This window comes from Hordeum vulgare, chromosome 2H, assembly GCF_904849725.1.
Source record: "Hordeum vulgare subsp. vulgare chromosome 2H, MorexV3_pseudomolecules_assembly, whole genome shotgun sequence".
NCBI classification, from domain to species: Eukaryota; Viridiplantae; Streptophyta; class Magnoliopsida; order Poales; family Poaceae; genus Hordeum; species Hordeum vulgare.
Window position 1 is genome coordinate 40,257,659 of NC_058519.1, and position 18,582 is coordinate 40,276,240.

Consider the following 18,582-nt stretch of genomic DNA (forward strand, 5'->3'; position numbering starts at 1 on the left):
GATAACATGGGTCCCTTGTCATACCACCATATTAAATGCTATTTAATTTAATGCACCTATATACTTGGTAAAAGGTCGAAGGCTCGGCCTTTCTAGCCTGGTGTTTTGTTCCACCTTTGCCCCCTTAGTTTTCGGCTACCGGTGTTATGTTCCATAATTGAGCGCTCCTAACACGATCGGGGTTGTTATGGGGACCCCCTTGACAATTCATTTTAGATTAAAGCTGGTCTGGCAAGGCCCAACATTGGTACTACATTTGCCTAATAACCTAATAAAATTGCATAGGGACTTTCCGGACCCCGAGGATAATTTAATCAACCCCCCGGGTCAGTGCTCCGCATGAGTGTTGGTCCACCCACCTAGCAGTCGGCGGTGCCACCTCGGGGCAACTCGAGGTTTGGCTACCGTCCACTATGCATAGACGGTGTGTCCTGAGAACGAGATACGCGGCTCCTATCGGGTTCGTCGACACACCGGGTGGCCTTGCTGGATTAGTTTTACCTTTGACGAGATATCTTGTGCATCGGGATTCCGGTGATGCTTTGGGTAATCTCAGAGTTGAGGTTTTCCACTAGGGAATCCGACGATATCGCGAGCTTCGTGATTGAGGATTTCTATGCGGCTTGTGGTAATTTGTGATGGACTAGTTGGAGCACCCCTGTAGGGTTAAATCTTTTCGGAAAGCCGTGCCCGCGGTTATGTGGCAACGTGGAAACTTTGTTTAACACTGGTTCTAGTTAACTTGAAGTTAACTTAATTAAAACTTGCCAACTGTGTGCGTAACCGTGACTGTCTCTTTCGCGAGTTCCTTCTCCGATCGAGGACACGGTGGGGTAATGTCTGACGTAGGTAGGTGTTCAGGATCATTTATTTGATCAACAGTAGTTCGCGTCCGCTATGCGTAGATCTTCCCCCTCTTATTTCTGGTACTCGTAAGTTTAGCCACCAAATATATGCTTAGCCGCTGCTGCAACCTCACCACTTAACCATACCCACTAGTAGAAAAAGGGCCTTTTGTCCCGGTTTCGGAACCGGGACTAAAAGGTCATTACTAATGCCCTTGGCCTTTAGTCCCGGTTCTTACACAAACCGAGACAGATGGGCCTCCATGTGGCCGGTGCGGCGAGCCCGGGCAAGGGGGCCTTTTGTCCCGGTTGGTGACACCAACCAGGACCAAAAGGCATCCACGCGTCAGCATTTCAGGTGATGGTTTTTTTTGAAAGGTGGGTTTAGGGGTTTTGGGGGGTTAATTTAGGTGTTTCATATATTGTGTTAGCTAGCTAATGAATAGAGAGAAGTGTCCTCTCTTATCTCTGTGCTTGGTCGATGCTGCATACTATACGTATAGAGAGGACTAGACACGCTAGCTAGTAAGTAAATGAAGGAAACAGAAGATCGTCATGAACATATGCATACAAAGAGAAGTGATATCGACCACCTTGTTGGAATTATGCCCTAGAGGCAATAATAAATGTATAGTTATTATTATAATTCCTGTATCAAGATAATAGTTTATTATCCATGCTATAATTGTATTGAATGAAGACTCATTTACATGTGTGGATACATAGACAAAACACCATCCCTAGCATGCCTCTAGTTGGCTAGCCAGTTGATCGATGATAGTCAGTGTCTTCTGATTATGAACAAGGTGTTGTTGCTTGATAACTGGATCACGTCATTGGGAGAATCACGTGATGGACTAGACCCAAACTAATAGACGTAGCATGTTGATCGTGTCATTTTGTTGCTACTGTTTTCTGCGTGTCAAGTATTTATTCCTATGACCATGAGATCATATAACTCACTGACACCGGAGGAATGCTTTGTGTGTATCAAACGTCGCAACGTAACTGGGTGACTATAAAGATGCTCTACAGGTATCTCTGAAGGTGTTAGTTGAGTTAGTATGGATCAAGACTGGGAATTGTCACTCCGTGTGACGGAGAGGTATCTCGGGGCCCACTCGGTAATGCAACATCACACACAAGCCTTGCAAGCAATGTAACTTAGTGTAAGTTGCGGGATCTTGTATTACGGAACGAGTAAAGAGACTTGCCGGTAAACGAGATTGAAATAGGTATGCGGATACTGACGATCGAATCTCGGGCAAGTAACATACCGAAGGACAAAGGGAATGACATACGGGATTATACGAATCCTTGGCACTGAGGTTCAAACGATAAGATCTTCGTAGAATATGTAGGATCCAATATGGGCATCCAGGTCCCGCTATTGGATATTGACCGAGGAGTCTCTCGGGTCATGTCTACATAGTTCTCGAACCCGCAGGGTCTGCACACTTAAGGTTCGACGTTGTTTTATGCGTATTTGAGTTATATGGTTGGTTACCGAATGTTGTTCGGAGTCCCGGATGAGATCACGGACGTCACGAGGGTTTCCGGAATGGTCCGAAAACGAAGATTGATATATAGGATGACCCCATTTGGTTACCGGAAGGTTTTCGTGCATTACCGGAAAAGTTTCGGGCTCATCGGTAGTGTACCGGGAGTGCCGGGAGGGGTGCCGGGGACCATCGGGAGGGGTGTCACGCCCCAAGGGGTCTCATGGGCTATGGGAAGAGATAAACCAGCCCCTAGTGGGCTGGAATAAGTTCCCACTAAGGCCCATAAGGTTTGAGAAGGAAAAAACACAAGGTGGAAAGAGTTTCCAAGTGGGAAGGTGGAATCCTACTCCAAGTAGGATTGGAGTAGGACTCCTCCACCTCCAATTTCGGCCAAACCTTGAGGGTTTGAGGCTGCCTCTTCCCTCCCCCTCCCTCCTATATATACTAAGGTATTAGGGCTGATTTGAGACAACTTTTGCCACGGCAGCCCGACCACATACCTCCATAGTTTTTCCTCTAGATCGCGTTTCTGCGGAGCTCGGGCGGAGCCCTGCTGAGACGAGATCATCACCAACCTCCGGAGCGCCGTCACGCTGCCGGAGAACTCTTCTACCTCTCCGTCTCTCTTGCTGGATCAAGAAGGCCGAGATCATCGTCGAGCTGTACGTGTGCTGAACGCGGAGGTGCCGTCCGTTCGGTACTAGATCGTGGGACTGATCGCGGGATTGTTCGCGGGGCGGATCGAGGGACGTGAGGACGTTCCACTACATCAACCGCGTTCTCTAACGCTTCTGCTGTACGATCTACAAGGGTACGTAGATCACTCATCCCCTCTCGTAGATGGACATCACCATGATAGGTCTTCGTGCGCGTAGGAAAATTTTTGTTTCCCATGCGACGTTCCCCAACAGTGGTATCAGAGCTAGGTTCATGCGTAGATGTCTTCTCGAGTAGAACACAAAAGGTTTTGTGGGCGGTGATGTGCGTTTTGCTGCCCTCCATAGTCTGTTCTTGATTCCGCGGCATTGTTGGATTGAAGCGGCTTGGACCGACATTACTCGTACGCTTACGAGAGACTGGTTTCATCGTTACGAGTAACCCCCTTTGCTCAAAGATGACTGGCAAGTGACGGTTTCTCCAACTTTAGTTGAATCGGATTTGACCGAGGAGGTCCTTGGATGAGGTTAAATAGCAACTCATACATCTCCGTTGTGGTGTTTGCGTAAGTAAGATGCGATCCTACTAGATACCCTTGGTCACCACGTAAAACTTGCAACAACAAAATTAGAGGACGTCTAACTTGTTTTTGCAGGGTATGATTGTGATGTGATATGGCCAATGATGTGATGTGATATATTGGATGTATGAGATGATCATGTTGTAATAGAAATATCGACTTGCACGTCGATGGTACGGCAACCGGCAGGAGCCATAGGGTTGTCTTTATACTAACATATGTGCTTGCAGATGCGTTTACTATTTTGCTAGGATGTAGCTTTAGTAGTGATAGCATAAGTAGCACAACAACCCCGATGGCGACACGTTGATGGATGATCATGGTGTGGCGCCGGTGACAAGAAGATCGTGCCGGTGCTTTGGTGATGGAGATCAAGAAGCACGTGATGATGGCCATATCATGTCACTTATGAATTGCATGTGATGTTAATCCTTTTATGCACCTTATTTTGCTTAGAACGACGGTAGCATTATGAGGTGATCTCTCACTAAAATTTCAAGACGAAATTGTGTTCTCCCCGACTGTGCACCGTTGCTACAGTTCGTCGTTTCGAGACACCACGTGATGATCGGGTGTGATAGACTCAACGTTCACATACAACGGGTGCAAAACAGTTGCGCACGCGGAACACTCGGGTTAAGCTTGACGAGCCTAGCATGTGCAGACATGGCCTCGGAACACATGAGACCGAAAGGTCGATCATGAATCATATAGATGATATGATTAGCATAGGGATGCTTACCACTGAAACTACTCCCGACTCACGTGATGATCGGGCTTGGGATAGTGTAGGTGGATCATGAACCACTCAAATGACTAGAGAGATGTACTTTTTGAGTGGGAGTTTAGCATCTAATTTGATTAAGTTGAACTCTAATTATCTTGAACATAGTCTAAGTCCACTTTGAATATATTTGTGTTGTAGATCATGGCTCACGCAAATGTCATCCTCAATTTTAATACGTTCCTAGAGAAAGCTAAGTTGAAAGATGATGGAAGCAACTTTGTAGACTGGGCTCGTAATCTTAAGCTAATCTTACAAGCTGGAAAGAAGGATTATGTCCTTAATGCTGCGCTAGGAGATGAACCACCCGCTACGGCTGATCAGGATGTTAAGAACGCTTGGTTAGCGCGTAAGGAGGACTACTCAATAGTTCAATGTGCAGTCTTGTATGGCTTAGAACCGGGACTTCAACGTCGCTTTGAGCGTCATGGAGCATTTGAGATGTTCCAGGAGTTGAAGTTCATCTTTCAGAAGAACGCCCGGATCGAGAGGTATGAGACCTCCGATAAATTCTATGCTTGCAAGATGGAGGAAAACTCGTCTGTCAGTGAACATGTGCTCAAAATGTCTGGGTACTCAAACCGTCTAGCTGAACTGGGGATTGAACTCCCGCAAGAAGCTATCACTGACAGAATCCTTCAATCACTGCCGCCAAGCTATAAAGGCTTTGTGTTGAACTACAACATGCAAGGGATGAACAAGTCTCCCGGCGAGTTGTTTGCGATGCTGAAAGTCGCAGAGTCTGAACTCCGTAAAGAACATCAAGTGTTGATGGTGAGCAAGACCACTAGTTTCAAGAGAAACGACAAAGGCAAGAAGGGCAATTCGAAGAAGAGCGGCAAGCCTGTTGCCAATCCGCCGAAGAAACCCAAGGCTGGACCTAAGCCTGAAACAGAGTGCTTCTATTGCAAGGGTATGGGTCACTGGAAGCGCAATTGCCCCAAGTATCTGGCAGATAAGAAGGCGGGCAAAGAAAAATCAGGTATATTTGATATACATGTTATTGATGTGTACTTAACCAGCTCTCGTAGTAGTGCCTGGGTATTCGATACCGGTTCTGTTGCTCACATTTGCAACTCGAAGCAGGAACTGCGGAATAGACGAAGGCTGGCGAAAGACGAAGTGACGATGCGCGTAGGAAACGGTTCCAAGGTTGATGCAATCGCCGTCGGCACAGTGTCACTTCAACTACCATCGGGATTAGTGATGAACTTAAATCATTGTTATTTAGTGCCTGCGTTGAGCATGAACATTATATCTGGATCTTGTTTATTGTGAGACGGTTACTCTTTTAAGTCTGAGAATAATGGTTGTTCTATTACTATGAGTAACATCTTTTATGGTCATGCACCGAATGTGAGAGGATTGTTCATATTGAATCTTGATAGAGATACGCATATACATAACATTGAGACCAAAAGAGTTAGAGTAAACAATGATAGCGCCATATTTTTGTGGCACTGCCGCTTGGGTCATATTGGTGTAAAGCGCATGAAGAAACTCCATGCTGATGGACTTTTGGAGTCACTTGACTTTGATTCACTTGACACGTGCGAACCATGCCTCATGGGCAAGATGACTAAGACTCCGTTCTCCGGAACAATGGAGCGTGCAAGTGACTTGTTGGAAATCATACATACCGATGTGTGTGGTCCAATGAGCGTGGAGGCACGCGGCGGATATCGTTATTTTCTCACCTTCACTGACGATCTAAGTAGATATGGTTATGTCTACTTGATGAAGCACAAGTCTGAAGCATTTGAAAAGTTCAAGCAATTTCAGAGTGAAGTGGAAAATCATCGTAACAAGAAGATCAAGTTCCTACGGTCTGATCGTGGGGGTGAATATCTGAGTTTCGAGTTTGGTACTCACTTAAGACAATGTGGAATTGTTTCGCAGTTAACACCGCCCGGAACACCACAGCGTAATGGTGTGTCCGAACGTCGTAATCGTACTTTATTAGAAATGGTGCGATCTATGATGTCTCTTACTGATTTGCCGTTATCATTTTGGGGTTATGCATTAGAAACAGCTGCATTCACTTTAAATAGGGCACCATCAAAATCCGTTGAGACGACACCATACGAACTGTGGTATGGCAAAAGGCCAAAGTTGTCGTTTCTTAAAGTTTGGGGATGTGATGCTTATGTCAAAAAGCTTCAGCCTGAAAAGCTGGAACCCAAAGCGGAAAAGTGCGTCTTCATAGGTTACCCAAAAGAGACAGTTGGGTACACCTTCTATCTCAAATCCGAGGGCAAAGTGTTTGTTGCTAAGAACGGAACTTTTCTCGAGAAGGAGTTTCTCTCGAGAGAATTGAGTGGGAGGAAGATAGAACTTGACGAGGTTGTCGAACCTCTCATCCCTCTGGATGGTGGCGCAGGGCAAGGGGAAACCTCTGTAGTTGCGACGCCGGTTGAGGAGGAAGTTAATTATGATGATCATGAAACTCCAGTTCAAGTTTCTGTTGAACCACGCAGGTCGACGAGATCACGCGCTGCTCCAGAGTGGTACGGTAATCCCGTCTTATCAATCATGTTGTTAGACAACAATGAACCTGCAAATTATGAAGAAGCGATGGTGGGCCCAGATTCCAACAAATGGCTAGAAGCCATGAAATCCGAGATAGGATCCATGTATGAGAACAAAGTATGGACTTTGGAGATACTGCCTGAGGGCCGCAAGGCTATTCAGAACAAATGGATCTTTAAGAAGAAGACGGACGCTGACGGTAATGTGACCGTTTATAAAGCTCGACTTGTGGCAAAGGGTTTTTCACAAGTTCCAGGAATTGACTACGATGAGACTTTCTCTCCTGTAGCGATGCTTAAGTCCGTCAGAATCATGTTAGCAATAGCTGCATTTTTCGATTATGAAATCTGGCAGATGGATGTCAAAACGGCGTTCCTTAACGGTTTCCTTAAGGAAGTGTTGTATATGATGCAACCCGAAGGTTTTGTCGATCCTAAAAATGCTGACAAAGTGTGCAAACTCCAGCGATCCATTTATGGACTGGTGCAAGCATCTCGGAGTTGGAACAAACGCTTTGATGAGGTGATCAAAGCATTTGGGTTTATACAAGTGGTTGGAGAATCTTGTATTTACAAGAAAGTGAGTGGGAGCTCTGTGGCGTTTCTAATATTATATGTGGATGACATATTACTGATTGGAAACAACATAGAGCTTTTGGAGAGCATAAAAGGTTACTTGAATAAAAGTTTCTCTATGAAGGACCTAGGAGAAGCTGCTTACATTCTAGGCATTAAGATCTATAGGGATAGATCAAAACGCCTGATAGGACTTTCACAAAGCACATACCTTGATAAAGTTTTGAAGAGGTTCAAAATGGAACAGTCCAAGAAAGGGTTCTTGCCGGTGTTACAAGGTACGAGATTGAGTAAGACTCAGTGCCCAGCAACTGATGAAGATAGAGAGCATATGCGCTCCGTCCCCTATGCTTCAGCCATAGGTTCTATCATGTATGCGATGCTGTGCACTAGACCGGATGTTAGCCTGGCCATAAGTATGGCAGGCAGGTTCCAGAGTAATCCAGGAGTGGATCACTGGACGGCGGTCAAGAATATCCTGAAGTACCTGAAAAGGACTAAGGAGATGTTTCTCGTGTATGGAGGTGACGAAGAGCTCGCCGTAAAAGGTTACGTCGATGCAAGCTTTGACACAGATCCGGACGACTCTAGTCACAAACCGGATACGTATTTATTCTTAATGGGGGTGCAGTAAGCTGGTGCAGTTCCAAGCAAAGCGTCGTAGCAGATTCTACATGTGAAGCAGAGTACATGGCTGCCTCGGAGGCGGCTAAGGAAGGTGTCTGGATGAAACAGTTCATGACGGATCTTGGAGTGGTGCCAAGTGCACTGGATCCAATAACCTTGTTCTGTGACAACACTGGTGCCATTGCCTTAGCAAAGGAACCAAGGTTTCACAAGAAGACCAGACACATCAAACGACGCTTCAACCTTATCCGCGACTACGTCGAGGAGGAGGACGTAAATATATGCAAGGTGCACACGGATCTGAATGTAGCAGACCCGCTGACTAAACCTCTTCCACGGCCAAAACATGATCGACACCAGAACTGTATGGGTGTTAGATTTATTACAATGTAATTCACATGGTGATGTGAGGGCTAGATTATTGACTCTAGTGCAAGTGGGAGACTGTTGGAATTATGCCCTAGAGGCAATAATAAATGTATAGTTATTATTATAATTCCTGTATCAAGATAATAGTTTATTATCCATGCTATAATTGTATTGAATGAAGACTCATTTACATGTGTGGATACATAGACAAAACACCATCCCTAGCATGCCTCTAGTTGGCTAGCCAGTTGATCGATGATAGTCAGTGTCTTCTGATTATGAACAAGGTGTTGTTGCTTGATAACTGGATCACGTCATTGGGAGAATCACGTGATGGACTAGACCCAAACTAATAGACGTAGCATGTTGATCGTGTCATTTTGTTGCTACTGTTTTCTGCGTGTCAAGTATTTATTCCTATGACCATGAGATCATATAACTCACTGACACCGGAGGAATGCTTTGTGTGTATCAAACGTCGCAACGTAACTGGGTGACTATAAAGATGCTCTACAGGTATCTCCGAAGGTGTTAGTTGAGTTAGTATGGATCAAGACTGGGAATTGTCACTCCGTGTGACGGAGAGGTATCTCGGGGCCCACTCGGTAATACAACATCACACACAAGCCTTGCAAGCAATGTAACTTAGTGTAAGTTGCGGGATCTTGTATTACGGAACGAGTAAAGAGACTTGCCGGTAAACGAGATTGAAATAGGTATGCGGATACTGACGATCGAATCTCGGGCAAGTAACATACCGAAGGACAAAGGGAATGACATACGGGATTATACGAATCCTTGGCACTGAGGTTCAAACGATAAGATCTTCGTAGAATATGTAGGATCTAATATGGGCATCCAGGTCCCGCTATTGGATATTGACCGAGGAGTCTCTCGGGTCATGTCTACATAGTTCTCGAACCCGCAGGGTCTGCACACTTAAGGTTCGACGTTGTTTTATGCGTATTTGAGTTATATGGTTGGTTACCGAATGTTGTTCGGAGTCCCGGATGAGATCACGGACGTCACGAGGGTTTCCGGAATGGTCCGAAAACGAAGATTGATATATAGGATGACCCCATTTGGTTACCGGAAGGTTTTCGTGCATTACCGGAAAAGTTTCGGGCTCATCGGTAGTGTACCGGGAGTGCCGGGAGGGGTGCCGGGGACCATCGGGAGGGGTGTCACGCCCCAAGGGGTCTCATGGGCTATGGGAAGAGATAAACCAGCCCCTAGTGGGCTGGAATAAGTTCCCACTAAGGCCCATAAGGTTTGAGAAGGAAAAAACACAAGGTGGAAAGAGTTTCCAAGTGGGAAGGTGGAATCCTACTCCAAGTAGGATTGGAGTAGGACTCCTCCACCTCCAATTTCGGCCAAACCTTGAGGGTTTGAGGCTGCCTCTTCCCTCCCCCTCCCTCCTATATATACTAAGGTATTAGGGCTGATTTGAGACAACTTTTGCCACGGCAGCCCGACCACATACCTCCATAGTTTTTCCTCTAGATCGCGTTTCTGCGGAGCTCGGGCGGAGCCCTGCTGAGACGAGATCATCACCAACCTCCGGAGCGCCGTCACGCTGCCGGAGAACTCTTCTACCTCTCCATCTCTCTTGCTGGATCAAGAAGGCCGAGATCATCGTCGAGCTGTACGTGTGCTGAACGCGGAGGTGCCGTCCGTTCGGTACTAGATCGTGGGACTGATCGCGGGATTGTTCGCGGGGCGGATCGAGGGACGTGAGGATGTTCCACTACATCATCCGCGTTCTCTAACGCTTCTGCTGTACGATCTACAAGGGTACGTAGATCACTCATCCCCTCTCGTAGATGGACATCACCATGATAGGTCTTCGTGCGCGTAGGAAAATTTTTGTTTCCCATGCGACGTTCCCCAACACACCTCTCCTTCTCGAGAGATTTAATCATAAATGCATCTACGAGATTTGTGTTAATGAAGCCAACATCACCAATTTGTCTTTTCTTCAATTCGACGATCTTCAATCTGCAAATAATATAGTGAGGATAATTAAAAATACATGCAATGAAAGAGCTGACCTATATATAGAGACTTAATGACAGAAGTAGTACTAATTACAGGCAGTAGCAAGTGATCATTAATTTATCGAGGGCCTTTAGATTGAAAAACGGGAAGAACTCCTCAAATGGAACCATCAACAGTTCAAGTCCAACGAGGTCATGCATCTTTCTAACTCCCAGCATCAAAATATTACTCCCCCCAGACTCTTTGCAAGTTTTCATGTACCAATCATGGAATCTTCACATCATCGTTGTTAGAGATCTTTCATCTTTGACGAGAGGCTTCCCGTACACGTATTTGTGTTCGTCCACCTCCAATAAATCAAAATGTGCATCATCGGGCAGGTAATCTGCACGATTGGTACCGGGCAACAAGATCCCCAGATGATTAGCGACGATATCACTAGACACCTTGAGCGGGGGGAAGGATTGGTTCGCTTGTTCGCCGAGCTGGGCAACCTTTTTCCCAGCTTGTCGTTCTGCTAACCTTTGATCACTCACAGTACTTCCCGACCACTGCGCTTCAATAAATGACTTTGTAATAATGCACTCATAGTTGCCTTTCGTCGGAGACTTTGGTGGTTTCTTCAGGGCAGCCAGAGTACGCTTTGCTTTTACCGGATCTATCTTCTCCTCCGGAGGTGGATGTTTTTTTGCTTTCACCCCTTCAAAGAAGTTCTTCACTTCGGCTTCCACGATCTTCTCCTTTTCCTCCGGGCTCTTCTCATATGGTAACTTCTCTAGAGGCTTCAGAGAAGGACCGTATTTGTATTGCCTGCCTCTGGCTGTACTGCTACTCGTCGGAGCAGACGGAGCGGCTGCGACTATCTTTCCTTTCTTACCAGGCGGAGGAGAAGGACTACGTGCCAGAGGAGCTGGAGCGGCGGCGGGTCTCTTCAGCCCTTTTTGACGAGGCGGAGAAGGAGGAGGCAGCTGGCTGCTCGGGCGCGCCGGCGCAGGCGGAGAAGGAGGCGGAGTGCCGTCACGCGCCGGAGAAGGAGGCTAAGTGCCCTGATCACTCGTCGGAGGAGGCAGAGGAGGAGGCGGGCCCTGACTCGCCGGAGGAGGAGGAGGAGGCGGAGGCGTCCAGTTCGGAAGGTGGATGAGCTCCTTCCGCCATAGGCATGGAGTCTTCAGAGAAGAACCCAGCCGAATCTCCCCTTCACCCGTAGGGTGGTCAAGCTCAAGGTCCTCAAATCCTTCCGTTATTTGATCCACCATCACCCTAGCATATCCTTCTGGAATCGGCTGGCCGTGGTAGGTTGAGCCAGGTTCATTAGGTATAATAGAGCCAACAGCCGCCTTGATTTTGAATGTCATCCATTGCGTCATAAGGTGGCAATGTTGAGACTCTGTGATAGCATCCACGGGGTAGCACGTGAAGACAGGCTCCAGCTGCTGAGTCTGCTCGCTGGAAGCCACGCTGCTTCTCCGCTGAGATGGCGGGGTAGCTTCAGGGGAAGCTTCGACAGGTCGTTTGTTGCGATATGCTTCTCGTTCCTCTAGCCCTTGTACCCTTTCGTGCAACGCCTGCAGTTGGCTATGCTCTGCTTTCTTCCTCCTCTCCTGGGTTTTGTAACCCCTTGCGTCCAGAAACCCAGCCTTCCACGGAAGGGAGCCTGGCGTGCCTCGTGTCCGTCCAGGGTGCTCAGGATTCCCGAGGGCCATTGTGAGCTTGTCATTCTCTTTGTCTGGAATGAACGCCCCTTCCTGTGCTGCGGCGATATAGTGCTGAAGCTTCCTGATGGGTATTCGCAGTTGCTCTTCCATCCAAACGCACTCCCCTGATATAGGGTCCAAGGTTCCGCCAACCCCGAAGAACCAAGTCCAGCAATGGTCTGGCCATCTCAATGTCTCTGGTTCGACCCCTTTAGCAATCAGGTCATTCTCAGCCTTGTCCCACAAAGGTCGGGCTTTGAGGTAACCACCTGACCCCGTGCGATGGTGATGCTTCTTCTTCGCAGCATTTTTCTTGTTTGTCGCTGACATCTTCTTACTCTTTTCCGATGTCTTGTGGGCCACAAATGCGGGCCAATTATCTCTGATCTTCTCAAACCGGTCGGTGAATTCTGGTGTCTCTTCTTTGTCGACAAACGTTTTCAGCTCATTCTTGCAACTCCTGAATAGTTCTGCCATCTTCTTAAGAGCATGAGACTTGATCAATTCCTCTTTAACTGGCTTCTCTGGATCCTCCTCTGGTGGTAGGGTGAAATTTTCCTTAAGCGTTGTCCAAAGATCTTCTTTCTGTTTATCGGAGCCATAAGACGTCGGCACCTCAGGGTCTTCCTTCTTTGGCTTTAACCATTGCTGGATACTGATCGGGATCTTGTCCCTAACAAGAACCCCGCACTGAGCACGAAATGCATCCCTTTTCCGGATGGGTTCAATCGGCTTGCCATCACGCGCGGTTGCTGTGATCTCAAACCTTTCATCCGAGCGCAACTTTTTCTTCGGGCCTCGTTTCTTTACCGAAGTTGAGGTCGATCCGAAGGGCTAGAGAAAAAAGAAGAAAGACGAGAGTTAATTAATATGTGTATATATGAAAACAATGAATGCATCAATTAACTAGTCAGCACGGGCTTGACTAATATATATATACCTGACCGGACTCGGTTCGGTCAACGAAGCCGTCATGAACGCCCTCTTCTTCACCCGGTCCTTCCAGATCATCATGAACGCCCTCTTCTTCACCCGTTCCTTCCAGATCATCATGAACATAGCCCTCTTCTTCACCCGGTCCTTCCAGACCATCGGTGTCTCTGAGAAACGACGCAATGACATCACTTCCTTGTGCGATTATCCCCCCCAACATCGCTTCTTCCTCTTCGTCTCGGGAGTGATCCATAGTTTCTGCAAATATTTACAACATGTCAATTATTATTCAAACAGGGTACAGATGGATATATATTAGTGGCAAACGTAGAACTAGCTAGCTAATCACAATAAGGAATCATGTTAGTGGCCTCGACGCTGGTTCTCTAGGGTTTGGGGTGGCCTAGACAACGCTTCAAGGGTTTGGGGTGGCCTCGACACAAGGCTTCAAGGGTTTGGGGTGGCTTCGACGACAACACTCTTTTAACTTTGTAAATTTGGGTGGCCTCGAGAGAGTTTGTCGGGTAGGGGCACGGCGGGAGGGGGTAGGAGACCAACATCGTTTTTTCTCTAGGGTTTGGGTGTCCTCGAGAGTTTTGGTCGAGCGAGAGGGTCGAGGGGGGTGCTCCCGTGGTATAAGTTATCACGGTAGAGAGTGGGTATATATATCGACCGCCCCTCATGTCGAAGTTATCCGGGAGGGGGTTATATCGACAACGACGCGACATACATATACATGGGAAAATAATGTTATCGTGGAGGGGGTATATCGGTACCCCCCCTCGTGTTCGGGCAGGGGCGACGACGGCGTGGTCGGGCCGGGCAACGACGGCGTGGTCGGGGGCAGGGGCGACGACGGCGAGCTCGGGCAGCCTGGCGGCGTCGTTGGAGGAATCGAAAAAACTAACGAAATTTTCACAACTGCTGGCTTATATAGCAAAGCCATTGGTACCGGTTCGTGGCACCAACCGGTACCAATGCCCCCTTTAGTCCCGGTTGGTGCCACCAACCGGGACCAAAGGTCACTTTTCAGCAGCCCAAAGGGCGGGAAGCGGCGGCCTTTGGTCCCGGTTGGTGGCACCAACCGGGACTAAAGGGTGGGCATTGGTACCGGTGGGTGCCACGAACTGGTACCAAAGGCCCCTATGTTGCCCGCGTCGCGACCAAAGTTTAGTCCCACCTCGCTAGTTGAGAGGGGTGCGCAGTGGTTTATAAGCCCCACTAACGCACCCCTTTCAAGCTCCTCTCCACTGCACGCTTACGGGCCTACTTGCTAATGCTTTGCCTGATGGGCCTTCTCGGCCTACTGCGGGCCTGAATCCTGGCCCATGGATGGGTTTCTAGTCGTATTCACGCCGTGGTGGCCCAGTTGGTGGATTTTTTTTATTTTTTCCCAGTTTTTTTTGTTTTCTTTTTTGCTTTATTTCTTTTTTGCATTGGTACCGGTTGCGTGCCATAGCCGTGGTGCGGTTGAATGTTTAGTCCCACCTCACCAAGCGAAGGGCTTCCGAGCCTCTTTATAAGCTCCGCCGCGGGTGCAACGTGGAGAGGAACATCTATTTTTTAAATTTTTTTCTTTTTGCTTTATTTTTGTTTTTTTTATTTTTTAGTTAGCTTATTTTGTCTTGTTTCTCCTTACAACAAAATACTTTTTTTTGTTTCTAATTACTTATTTATTTTATTTTGTGATAATTTTTTTGCCATTGAAGTTTCTAACAAAAAAAGTTCTTTATGACAATTCTTTTTTGCTTTAATGATATTTAACAGAAAATCCTTTGATAATTTGAGTTGCATTTACAAATTTTTTTTATTTTTTGTTGTGTTTATTTTGTTTTGTTTCTACTTAAATTCAAAGTGCTAGTTAGCTTATTTTGTTTTGTTTCTACTTACAACAAAATACTTATTTATTTTATTTTATTTTGTTTATAATTACTTATTAATTTTATTTTATGATAATTATTTTTGCTATTAAAGTTTCTCTCATATATGGTGGACACTCCCTCACCTGATTTTTCGATCGTCGATGATGACCCTTTCTAACTTCATTTGTTGTTTTTCATGCATTTACTCATTATTTTGAGCTATAAGACCATGAAATTGAAAAGCATTTCAAATGAACACCGAAAAGGTTCCAAGTTAGCATGGTATCATCATTTCACCCACATAGCATGTGCGAGAAAGTTGAGAGAGTTGCGGCAAAAACTGGATGCACTTCGTGTACAAATTGGACAATCTCTTTCAAAGTATTAGGGTTTCATACGGAAACTCGTCTGTTACAAAGGGATTTAATTTTTTTGAACTTATTTGAACTCCATAGTTTTTCTGTGTTCAAAATGCACCATTCAAAGCCACATCATCAATTTACAGCCCTTTCTAACTTCATTTGTTATTTTTCATGCATTTACTGATTATTATGAGCTATAAGACCATGAAATTGAAAAGCATTTCAAATGAACTCTGAAAAAGTTCCAAGTTGGCATGGTATCACCATTTCACCCACATAGCATGTGCGAGAAAGTTGAGAGGGTTACGGCAAAAACTGGATGCACTTCGTGTACAAAACGGGCAATCTCTTTCGAAGAATCAGGGTTTCATACGGAAACTCGTCTATTACAAAGGGATTTCATTTTTTTGAACTTATTTGAACTCCATAGTTTTTCTGTGTTCAAAATGCACCATTCAAAGCCACATCATCAATTTACAACCCTTTCTGACTTCATTTGTTATTTTTCATGCATTTACTGATTATTTTGAGCTATAAGACCATGAAATTGAAAAGCATTTGAAATAAACTCTGAAAAGATTCCAAGTTGGCATGGTATCATCATTTCACCCACATAGCATGTGCGAGAAAGTTGAGAGGGTTATGGAAAAAACTGGATGCACTTCGTGTACAAAACGGACAATCTCTTTCGAAGAATCACGGTTTCATACGAAAACTCGTCTATTACAAAGGGATTTCATTTTTTTGAACTTATTTGAACTCCATAGTTTTTCTGTGTTCAAAATGCACCATTCAAAGCCACATCATCAATTTACAACCCTTTCTGACTTCATTTGTTATTTTTCATGCATTTACTGATTATTTTGAGCTATAAGACCATGAAATTGAAAAGCATTTGAAATGAACTCTGAAAAGGTTCCAAGTTGGCATGGTATCATCATTTCACCCACGTAGCATGTGCGAGAAAGTTGAGAGGGTTACAACAAAAACTGGATGCACTTCGTGTACAAAACGGACAATCTCTTTCGAAATATCTCGGTTTCATGCGAATACTCGTCTGTTACAAAGGGATTTTATTTGTTTGAACTTATTTGAACTCCATAGTTTTTCTGTGTTGAAAATGCACCATTCAAAGCCACATCATCAATTTACAGCCCTTTCTAACTTCATTTGTTATTTTCATGCATTTACTGATTATTATGAGCTATAAGACCATGAAATTGAAAAGCATTTCAAATGAAGTCTGAGAAGGTTCCAAGTTGGCATGGTATCATCATTTCACCCACATAGCATGTGCGAGAAAGTTGAGAGGGTTACAGCAAAAACTGGATGCACTTCGTGTACAAAACGGACACTCTCTTTCGAAGTATCTCGGTTTCATACGGAAACTCGTCTATTACAAAGGGATTTCATTTTTTTGAACTTATTTGAACTCCATAGTTTTTCTGTGTTCAAAATGCACCATTCAAAGCCACATCATCAATTTACAACCCTTTCTGACTTCATTTGTTATTTTTCATGCATTTACTGATTATTTTGAGCTATAAGACCATGAAATTGAAAAGCATTTGAAATAAACTCTGAAAAGATTCCAAGTTGGCATGGTATCATCATTTCACCCACATAGCATGTGCGAGAAAGTTGAGAGGGTTATGGAAAAAACTGGATGCACTTCGTGTACAAAACGGACAATCTCTTTCGAAGAATCACGGTTTCATACGGAAACTCGTCTATTACAAAGGGATTTCATTTTTTTGAACTTATTTGAACTCCATAGTTTTTCTGTGTTCAAAATGCACCATTCAAAGCCACATCATCAATTTACAACCCTTTCTGACTTCATTTGTTATTTTTCATGCATTTACTGATTATTTTGAGCTATAAGACCATGAAATTGAAAAGCATTTGAAATGAACTCTGAAAAGGTTCCAAGTTGGCATGGTATCATCATTTCACCCACGTAGCATGTGCGAGAAAGTTGAGAGGGTTACAACAAAAACTGGATGCACTTCGTGTACAAAACGGACAATCTCTTTCGAAATATCTCGGTTTCATGCGAATACTCGTCTGTTACAAAGGGATTTTATTTGTTTGAACTTATTTGAACTCCATAGTTTTTCTGTGTTGAAAATGCACCATTCAAAGCCACATCATCAATTTACAGCCCTTTCTAACTTCATTTGTTATTTTCATGCATTTACTGATTATTATGAGCTATAAGACCATGAAATTGAAAAGCATTTCAAATGAAGTCTGAGAAGGTTCCAAGTTGGCATGGTATCATCATTTCACCCACATAGCATGTGCGAGAAAGTTGAGAGGGTTACAGCAAAAACTGGATGCACTTCGTGTACAAAACGGACACTCTCTTTCGAAGTATCTCGGTTTCATGCGAAAACTCGTCTGTTACAAAGGGATTTTATTTTTTTGAACTTATTTGAACTCCTTAGTTTTTCTGTGTTAAAAATGCACCATTCAAAGCCACATCATCAATTTACAACCCTTTCTAACTTCATTTGTTATTTTCATGCATTTACTGATTATTATGAGCTATAAGACCATGAACTTGAAAAGCATTTCAAATGAACTCTGAAAAGGTTCCAAGTTGGCATGGTATCATCATTTCACCCACATAGCATGTGCGAGAAAGTTGAGAGGGTTACGGCAAAAACTGGATGCCCTTCGTGTACAAAACGGGCAATCTCTTTCGAAGTATTAGGGTTTCATACGGAAACTCGTCTGTTACAAAGGGATTTCATTTTTTTGAACTTATTTGAACTCCATAGTTTTTATCTGTTCAAAATGCACCATTAAAGCCACATCATCAGTTTACAACCCTTTCTAACTTCATTTGTTATTTTTCATGCATTTACGGATTATTATTAGCTATAAGACCATGAAATTGAAAAGCATTTGAAATGAACTCTGAAAAGGTTCCAAGTTGGCATGGTATCATCATTTCACCCACATAGCATGTGCGAGAAAGTTGAGAGGGTTATGGCAAAAACTGGATGCACTTCGTGTACAAAACGGACAATCTCTTTCGAAGAATCAGGGTTTCATACGGAAACTCGTCTATTACAAAGGGATTTCATTTTTTTGAACTTATTTGAACTCCATAGTTTTTCTGTGTTCAAAATGCACCATTCAAAGCCACATCATCAATTTACAGCCCTTTCTAACTTCATTTGTTATTTTCATGCATTTACTGATTATTATGAGCTATAAGACCATGAAATTGAAAAGCATTTCAAATGAAGTCTGA